The sequence below is a fragment of the Quercus lobata genome, chromosome 2 (genome assembly GCF_001633185.2).
Source record: "Quercus lobata isolate SW786 chromosome 2, ValleyOak3.0 Primary Assembly, whole genome shotgun sequence".
In the NCBI taxonomy this organism is placed as follows: domain Eukaryota; kingdom Viridiplantae; phylum Streptophyta; class Magnoliopsida; order Fagales; family Fagaceae; genus Quercus; species Quercus lobata.
In genome coordinates, this window is record NC_044905.1 from 14577298 (window position 1) to 14587555 (window position 10258).

Consider the following 10258-nt stretch of genomic DNA (forward strand, 5'->3'; position numbering starts at 1 on the left):
AAAAATTTGGACCATTTCTCGATTTATGCGTGTCATCCTTGCGCAGGGGCCATGCTAATCTTCTCTGTATCGTTCCAATTTTATCAGATGTCCCCGAAGGGACACTCCTTACCTCTCTCGTTTTCTGTTATAAACACATATAGTTTGGTGTAACTAGACGGTGTGGGACTAGTTGGATCCCAACTAGAACAGTCTATAGTTTTTACCAACGTGGCAAACCACGCCTAACGCGTCCCGTCTGTGGACGAATCTGAACCGTTAGTTTGTGCCTTGTGGGACCTCCTTGTATAATAGAGGCAGTAGATAATCTGAGGAGGAGGTGGATTTCGTAGGTCTCTAGGTTCTAAATTAGAATGATTAGATTACAGACCGCTGATTTGACACAATATTTATCACATTTATTTTTATAAACCACACGACGTACAAATATAATGTTGTCTTTGAATTGTATTATGGGCTTTCATTTAGGTATGGACTAATGAGTCATGACCCATCTAGTCTAATTCTCGTGTGGACCATCTTTCTAGTGCTCTCGAATAATCGACCTTTGGGTTTGTGATACACGCATTAATCCGACAGATCAGTGGCCCATTAGACTTGGGTACTCCATCTCCAAAATGAACAAGGCCCAGGTATAACGAGTAAATATATATATATATATATATGTAATTTATTTCAAAAAACAAATTCATGAAAAGATATAAATTTTTTTTTTTGAGAAAGCATGAAAAGATATAATTGATAGATGAAACTGATGGATTCATTTGTACTAATCACAACTAAAAAAAAAAAAAAATTGTCCTACTAAACTTTCTAAATTGTTTTTTTTTTATTAGTTTAGGGACGAAAATCAAATTCAAGCAAAGTTTAGGAACGAAAACAATATTTTAGCCTAATTATAAATATGATGTAAGACATAGTTTCAATTAACAAACTGACTTGATGAAAAAAGTGATATATATACATATATATGAGAGAGAGAATAACATATGTACAGTATTACAAGTATGTTATTTTAGGACCAAGTTTGTTTAATATATTTAATTTAATCCTACCTACAATTTTTTGGCTATGTCATAGTTGATTGGTGACCCGTTACCAATAACCTAAAGCCCGCATTGCATCAATTTTTGCCTCAAATTTAATAATTATAACTATAGATTTCAAAAAAATAATAACAATAATTATGATGATAAGTATAGCCAACATTAAATATTCCAAAATGAGTCATTTTAATAATTTTACTCTTGAGTTTTTATATGGCGGATATCATAGAATTTCACAACTTTTTTACAAGAAGTTAAGTTGTGAAGTATCATAAATCAAATCAAAGCTCAAAACAATGGTGTTATGAAAATTTTGTTGTATACTTCCACTTTCTCTTGCTTAATTACACGACACAAGTTACAAAGATTAAGCTTCTCACCAAAAATATTTTGAAAGATGTTTAAGAAGTAATTATTTAAACATGATATAGTGACGATTTGATATGAAGTGTTGAGGTCGACTTCAAAATAATTTAATTATAATTCTTTTTCTTTTTTTTTGAGAAACTATATATAATTTAATTATAATTCTGATGACATATTTTTTATTCAATATATATATATGTCATTATAGGAGACTTGCTGCCCATATTCGAAGTACGACGTCGATTGTAGAAGCTTGCACGATTACCTTTTTCCAAACAAATGCACATGCGTCATATGCCTCAAACCCATTGGTGCAACATATCAGCTAGCTCACGTTATCGTATCGATTTGGGTCAGCTTCTAATACCTAATTACAATACATACATGATACATGACACACCAATTTCGTTTCATGGTGTTGAATTATCGTTTATTATTAAATCATAGTCTCTCTTCAATAATGTTGTTGAATACAAAGGTTGACAAAAATGAAAGGACAATAGTAGTGACATTTGGTTCTACCATATTTTTCTATCCAAAAAACCTTGTCAAGTAGTACTGGTCATATTGATTAGTTAAATTTCGATTTTTTTATTTATAAGTGAGATAATATTATTAATGCAAAGAAGGATCAGGATTCAGGACTCTCTACCATCAAAAGCATACTTTTCTATCTAAATTCCTTGTCAAGTGGTATATATTACTATTTAGCTTAGTATATTTTTATATATTAAATTATAACATTGGACTCATTCAAAATAATAATAATAATAATAACAACATTGGACCTGCAGAGAGAGAGAGAGAGATGATACTCTCTGTGTCAAAGTTTTGACCCAGGGTAATGCGGGCTTTCCTTGTTTGATATAAACTTTCCATGGGCAGTGCACTTCATGTTGATCAACCCCATAAATGTGTTGCATGTGTCAGATAAAATAAGGAAAACTGAGTAATTTTTTATTCCAAACATGTTTGAAGTTATCTTATTTTACGTTAGTGGGCTTTTTTGTGCTATACTTTGTTTTATTCTAGTTTCATTGGTTTTTTTGAAATATATTTACATAATTTTCCTTTCAAAGAAAAACTAATATGATATTATGAAAAGAAAAAAAAAAAGAATTTATTTAATTTTGCTAGCTAGGCACCTTTCTCGATCATCTAACAGGTTTTTTCATAAGAAAAAATATATATCATATAGGAAACTGGATAAAGTTAAGCATATCACACGTGAGTTAACTTTCGAAACAATTAAAGGATATAATCCCTTTCGTGAAATAGGCATAAAGTTTTTTTTGGAATGAAACCTTGTGTGCAGTGCAAGGAGAATTTGAGAAACCTTTTGCTTAAGTCTAAGAGAGAATGTGCATGCGAAGCTTAAAAGCTGTAAAGCCATGACCAACGCAGCTCTCACGTCCCCTGATCGCTTGCTTGCTGCGTATTTGATGTGATTTTGTCCAACACACTTGACTCTACTCTCGTTTTATAGCACAAAATCCGGTTTATAATTCTGTATTGAGAATCAAGATTTAATAAATAACTATATATTTCTCATTTTCTGATGGCCATATAGTGTTAATTATTATTTTTGTTATTGTTAATAATAATTTCTTGTGCACAAAGAATATATATTTTTCCTATCAAGAACTTTTTAGACTAACTAGTTAATGAAAATATTCAAGATTTATATCTCTCATTTTTCAACTATTGAATTATAAAAACAAAAAAGAAAACTATCTTTTTCCTGGATAAATTGCTCAATACTTTCTTCAATAAAGTGTCTTAGTTTTTGTAAAAGTGACTTTGCTTCTTAAAACCTTTTCCTCTCATTTCCTATCCTCTTAGTTGACCTCTAAATTAACCTCATGCTTTATAGGGAGAAATATATTGTCCAATTGCAAAACTAATTGAAATCCTCATTATCCTTCAGACTAGTTTTCTTATGAACCTTTATGATGATCTTGATTTATATATTTTTAGGTTAAAAAATTCACATTGATACATCAAAAAGTTCATAAATAATTGAAATCCTCAATAAACTTATGTTAAATTTAAATTTAAATATTTTATAAAAAAGAGATAATTATTGTATATCACTAAGTCTTAAAAATTATTGTATCATCACTAAAAAAATGTAATTTTTATTTTATATTATTGAAGTGATACCAAACACAAAATAAAATTAATAGTATATTTAACATTTTCTTTATAATATTCACTTATTAGTCTGTTATATACTTATATTTACTCATGTAAGGACACGATTTGTGGCGGACCGTAATAGTGTTGGGTTCGCACGTAAAAGGGCCCAAACAATATCATTTGTAGAGCGTGGGTTTGAAAGACTAGGCCTTGGTCACCTGACGGCGGGTCTTTCGTGGTGTTCATACATGGTTAAGTTTCCTTCACCTCTGAAGTCCTTCTCCTGGAGGTGGGCTGGGAGGCTCTGGTTTTTGGCCATTTTTCCCAGCCCCCTCTCTAGATTACTCCTTTTTCTTTTTATACTCGCCTGCGTTCACTGTCCTTCGTCCACGTATAGGGTTAAACTTTCCAAGATTGATACTTGTCCCATCAGCCCATACCCAAAGTCGTTGAGGGTGGTTGTAAAAGCTGAAGAATACGGCTCTGTCAGGTGCAGAGTATTGAATGGAAGTAAGGGCAGCTTTCCCTGGATATTTTAGATTTTCTTTCAAGTTTAGTTCTATACCGTTTTTGCCCCTCTCTCCGGTGGGACTTTGGATCCGCCGAGGACTGAACTGTCCTCGGCTGTAACCCAAGGCCATTTTGTGCTTTATATTATCAAACTTGGGCCATATCCCTCCTCGGCTTGGGCCTTTGGACTCCCTACGGGTAAATGGGCCTGGCCCATAAATTATTTGGGCCCCACAACTCATTTGATATCTTTTTTTTTTTTTTTTAGAGAGTTTCAATCTATGGCATTCGCTTCTGATGATTGCTCTTTTTTATCAGACCAAGACACCAATCAGTTTTTGGTGTAGGCGGGGATTGAACCCTAGATCTCTTATTCAACTATCAGAAACTTTACCAGTTGAGCTAACTGGAACCCACTACTCATTTGATATCATTGTCACAAGAGATGCATACTTTTTCTCCTATCATTTTGGTGTAGTACAAGTCTACAAAAGGGAACATTACCAAAGGGATGGATCGATGCTATTAAAAGAAATTTAATAGCAGGACTTTATTTTATAATTTTTGGAGAAGAAAATTAATAACAAGACTCTTTTTTAGGAGTTTCAACATATTAAAAGACTTTATCAGTTGAGCTAACTAAAATACATAATTAATAGCCGGACTTGATATTATTAATTAGTTACTCCAGAATAGGCAATAATTATAATGCCAAATGCGTAAATGCCAACGAACCATTTACGAATTGCAATGGGCTTACATCATCTAGTAGCATTTTCATATTAATTTAATATTTAGTTTAATATTTTATATAATGAATTATTCAATTTAATAAAAATTTTTTTAAATATTCATAATTTGATAGTTTGAGGGGATATTTGAACCCTAAATATTTTCATTAGAAACATTAAAAAGTAAAAGTGCCAACGAGCTGAGCTAAGACTCTTGACAATTAATAACATTTTTTAACATACATAATAACAATTTTTTTTTTCTATAATAACACACATGATGAATCAAGCCAAAATAAAAAGTGCATATATTGAAGATATTAAATTTATCAATGTTCTGTATCAAAAAAAAAAAAATTTATCAATGTTCTAATAAAAAATTACTTAATTATTCATGCCAGTATGCCACAATATATTTTAGTTCTTTTTTCTTGGTGAATACATTAGATATATGCATTGGTGAGCAGTGATCGTCAAATTGAAGTGGATTTTACTTTAAGTTAGCTCAACAGACCAATTATAAATAATCATAAATAGTTATTAAAAATATTTTTTTTTTTATAAGCTGTTATAAGCTATTAATTAAGTTAAATAATAACTTCTCAAAAAAAAAAAAAAGGTTTGATAATAGAGTAAGCCAAATTAACTTTATTTTGTTGCTCTTGTTAACAACAAAAAATAAAAATAAAAAACCAAATTAATAAGTAACAGGGTACGTGCGTAATTTGATTGTGACGCATTTTCAATGCTAATCTATTATTTATATTAATGATTAATCACACATAATATTACTCGTAAAAAAATTCATATATAATATAAATAATTTAGTTTTGTAAGGACACAGTTCGTAACGAACCGTAACGATTTTGGGTTCGCACGTAAAAGGACCCAAACAATATCATTTGTAGAGCGTGGGTTTGAAAGGCTAGGCCTTGGTCACCAGGCGGTGGGTTTTTCGTAGTGTTCATACATGGTTAAGTTGTCTTCGCCTCTAGAGTCTTTCTCCTGGAGGCGGGTTGGGAGGCTCTGGTTTTTGGCCATTTTTCCCAGCCCCTTTCTTGCACACTAACTTTTACATTATATAGACCTTCTTGGTTGATCCTAGCCATCCACTTATTGGTCAGGCAAGTACTTAGTTCTGTACCTGTCCCATCAGTTGTCCCTTCTTACTTTTCTGTTTAGTCGTGAGGATCGAAGTTACACCGTCCAAGCGTCTTTTCTCATTAATCGGATCTGGATGTTGGCAGATGCATTTAATGCGGAGGTGACGCATTTTCCTTGATCCAATTTTACACCCTGCTTCCCTATGGGCCCCATTCCACTCACATCCCCTTCAGGGGGCTGTTTGGGGATAGCCTCCACCAAGATGTTGGTCTTCCCATTGAAGTTATGGAATGCCGAGAACAGGGTAGTCTCTCTGCCATTCCCCTTGACACCCCGGCCATCGATTATTCGTCCTCGGCAAAATACCTCCTCGGCAAGGGCCCTGGGCCCAGATAGAATTTGGGCCGGATTGTAGACCTCTCGGACCCACAATAGCCCCTCAAAATCCTGCTATCCATCTCCTCGGACGGATAAGAGGGTTTTGATGACATCAGAGATCTGCCAATGCCTGTCAATCCTTGTCACCTATCGGTTCCCGAGGTTTTTCATCTGCCCAAGGCACGTTCCTAGAGCCGTTGGAAGGCGAAACGTGGCCTCATTAAAAACAGGCGGCTTTGTGCTTCCCACGTTCTACGGTATGATGGAAATCGAACGGTGGTGATCTTCTGGTCTCTTTGGGCGGGAAAAGGTATGCAGTTACCCTAGAAAGTATAAAAGATTTTTTGGGGATGGATCCGTCTCTTCAGTTCTGCACTTAAGAGTTTTAGTGCGTGTATTCTGGGTTCATCTGAACTTCTGCCCAAATTCAAGTCTATCTCAAGCACATAAAGCCTATCCGAAGCGTAATTCTTCTCTTATGTAAGTTCCCTACCTCCATTAACTCGTACTTTTTTCTTTTCTGGGTTTATTTCTCTTTGGCTCCCTTTCTTTTCCCGTTGCGGGTCGGGTTTGTTTAGTAAATCACAAAGATGACTAAATTGAGACTGAGGAAGTTAGTCGATACTGAAGAGGCGATGAATAAGTTCATCGTTGATTATAGGATTCCTTCCAACGTAAGTCTGGAGCACTGTAAGATGGGGGAATGGCACTATAAGAGGGGAACAGGCGCGGTTGTAATTCCCGTCCTCGCCTTTGTGGAGGGAGGTATGAGAATCCTTATGGGGCCAGTGACGAGGGGTTATCTCAGACATTTCCGTTTAGCCCCCACTCAGTGCGCCGGCAACGTTTTTAGGATTCTGGGTTGCGTGGACGCCTTAAATGAGAAGATGGGGTTAAGACTGACCCATCATGATGTGAACTGGTGCTATAACCTCTAAAAATTGAAGGGAAAAACCTACTACATGAAGTCGAGGGACGAGAGGGTTCGGTTAATCCAGTGCCTCCCTGACTCCAACAAGGGATTGAACAAGGATTTCCTTATCGTCTCTGGGGAATGGCACGATGGCGATCCGTGCCCCATAGTAGAAGGAGAACCAGGTGAGGTACTGGGAACGGAAGGAGGATGGCCCTTTACGCCATTTTAATATAATGTTGTTCGTTAACTAATTATGCATATGTGTTTGTCCTTTTGTAGATCCACACGCCCACACGCGGCATTTTCACTTAGTCAACCGGGCGGACTTGGAGACCGTTTTACGAGCGACAGTTTTCGTGAATGAAAGAGATGGTCAAGTCCGAGCAGCTCACAAAATACTAGGGTACCCTCCTATTCAGAAGTCATTTGCGGACGCAAGGCACGTGATCAACGCCCGCCGTCCTTGGCTTCTAAAAATTACCGTAGTTGAAACGGGATTTTTAATCTTCCAGGAGCCAGCTGTCCCGAAGAACATCCCACAGGTGGGCCCCTCCTCGTCTCATCAAGTAGCAGAGGATGAAGGCGAGCCAGATCGGCCCGAGTAAGGTTTCAGGGTATTTGACCTAGTCTACCAATCCGAGGACCCTCCTGCTAACATAGGTGACCCAGCCTTGTCCGAGGCGGAATTGTCGTCAATAGGCACCTCTTCTTAAGCTGAGATGGGACTCAAGAGAATACCTTTGACCCCCCTTTTCCAACTCCTCGAGGGCCAACCTGGGAAGGATACACAGGAAACACCACAACCCGATGCTCCTTCTCCACCACCTCAGCCCCTTACTATCCAAACCAGGTCATCCTCCACCAAGTCTCAGCCACAATCCACCCGCCCCGAACTTCCTACTTCCTCCCAACCAGCTCGGCCTCCTCGACCTGAAGGTGCTGATTCCAAGAGAAAGAGGAGCCCCAAGGGTAAGGACGTCATGGACGAGGGAAAGTCCCAACCTCTTAAGGAGAAGGATGAGGCTCCGCGCACAAAACAACTGAAGATTGGACACCAAGGCAAGGGCAAGGGGATTGAGTCCTAGTCCCTACCGAGTGCCTGGCTTCCTGCCCCAATGCTTCACAGGGGTCCACTGCTGGAAACAGCCTCTCTGAGGGACCTTAGAGATGGCGAGGGTGGCTACGTGGCGGACGCATTAGGGAGAACCATGTTACTCCCTAATGACATGGATGAACTGAGGAGAATGAGGATGCAGGAGGTATTTCTCAGCACTAAGAGGTACTTGGGCATGGTAAGATTTCTTGAAACCCAACATTTTATTGACTCTTGCCACTGGTTTGTCACTAACTACACGCTCATTTCTCTTGCCAGGCTCTCCAGGCAACCTATAGGATGGAGGAAGAGGTGAATAACAGAAGTAAGGCGGCCGAGAACGAACGCAAGAAGCGTATAACGGCCTCGAAGACTCTCGAAGCCTCTGAGGATGAACTTGCCAAGGTCAAGGCTGACTTAACAATAACTATCCGTGAGAGGGATAATGCCTCGGCGGGCCTAGCTAGTGCCCAAAAACAGGCCGAGGACCAAACAAAGCGCATACTTGAAGCCGAGGACCAGTTGCGAATAGCCAAAGATCTGATCGAGGGTTTAAATAAGCAGCTGGCCGCGGCTGTGCATGAAAAAGGAGTGGCAAAATATGCCCGTGATGAAGCCCTAAGGGCAAAGCAGTAGGCTGAGTTTGCCAGGAATGATGCAGAGGCTGCCAAAAATACGGCCGAGGATGACGGTTATAATATGGGAGTGGCTGAAACCCAAGCCACCCTTAAGGCGCAGATTCCTGGAGTGTGCAGGTTTTATTGCTCTCAGGTTTGGGAAGAAGCATTGAAGCGAGCTGGGGTGGACGCTTCATCTGATTTGTGGAAGACGGAGAGCATATTCTACCCTACGGCCATCCGCGAGGCCACTTCCACCAGCTCCGTGGCTACGGATGACCAACCCGAGGAAGAGGTCACCTCGTCGGAAGACTTACAGGCCAGCGGTTCTTCTAGCAAGGTGCCCAAAGAGGGAGAACTTCAGGATGTGATAGTGATATCTCAGCATATAGATCCTGAGGCACCTAAAGAGGTTACTGAGCCCGTGGTTGGCATTTAGGTGTCTAGTACGGAGGAGCCAGCCACACTTGCCCAGCCGCCACAGGCAATTCCCCTTGCTGTGGTCCTCCAGAGTACCAGTGCTGACCCTGTTCAGCCTTCCTCAGAAGGGACCATCCTCCCGGGCGTCGAAACTGATCATGTTTCTTCCTCTCAGGACGTGAACGGCGAAAAAGTAAAAAAGTAGAAATCCTGGCTAGGCTTTTGTATCCGTTTCTAATTTAACGATTTAACTTGTTTCTTTTTATTTCGAGAACTTTCTAATCTATTGATGATTCGCAAGCGTTTGATTATGTGTAGATGAAATCTTGTTTTTCCTTTTTCCTTTTGGTTACTTGTTAGCTGCCCTCGTTGATACGTAATATTGTTTATTAATTCTGCGTTGATTCATTTTAACATGTACGAATATTTATGCATGCAATACATTTATCACCATGTTTCAAAACCCTAGCTTACTTGCACCCGCAGAGCCTTTAGACTCATTTCTAACCCTCGTTCAACGAAGATATAGGCACCACTTTCGACGTCATGCATAGTAGCTAAGTCTTGCTTAGTGCCCAGTTTTCTCATCCAAGTAGTTGGTTTCCCCATAGACTTGAGTCCGAGGACCATGCAATGCCCTGGTTCTGTCCAAAACCCAGTTTTCTCATCAAAGTAGTTGGTTTCCCCATAGGCTTGAGTCCGAGGACCATGCAATGCCCTGGTTCTGTCCAAAACCCAGTTTTCTCATCCAAGTAGTTGGTTTCCCCATAGGCTTGAGTCCCTGGACCATGCAATGCCCTGGTTCTGTCCAAAACTCATTTTTCTCATCCAAGTAGTTGGTTTCCCCATAAGCTTGAGTCCGAGGACCATGCAATGCCCTGGTTCTGTCCAAAACCCAGTTTTCTCATCCAAGTAGTTGGTTTCCCCATAGGCTTGAG

General features: G+C 38.9%; 1 non-coding gene across 1 annotated transcript; it reads right to left on the reverse strand.

The window, feature by feature from the left end:
* On the reverse strand, nt 1-103 carry LOC115978496. The gene has a single exon (XR_004088767.1). It is a non-coding gene; the product is annotated as a U6 spliceosomal RNA (small nuclear RNA).
* Between the last annotated feature and the right edge of the window lie 10155 nt (nt 104-10258).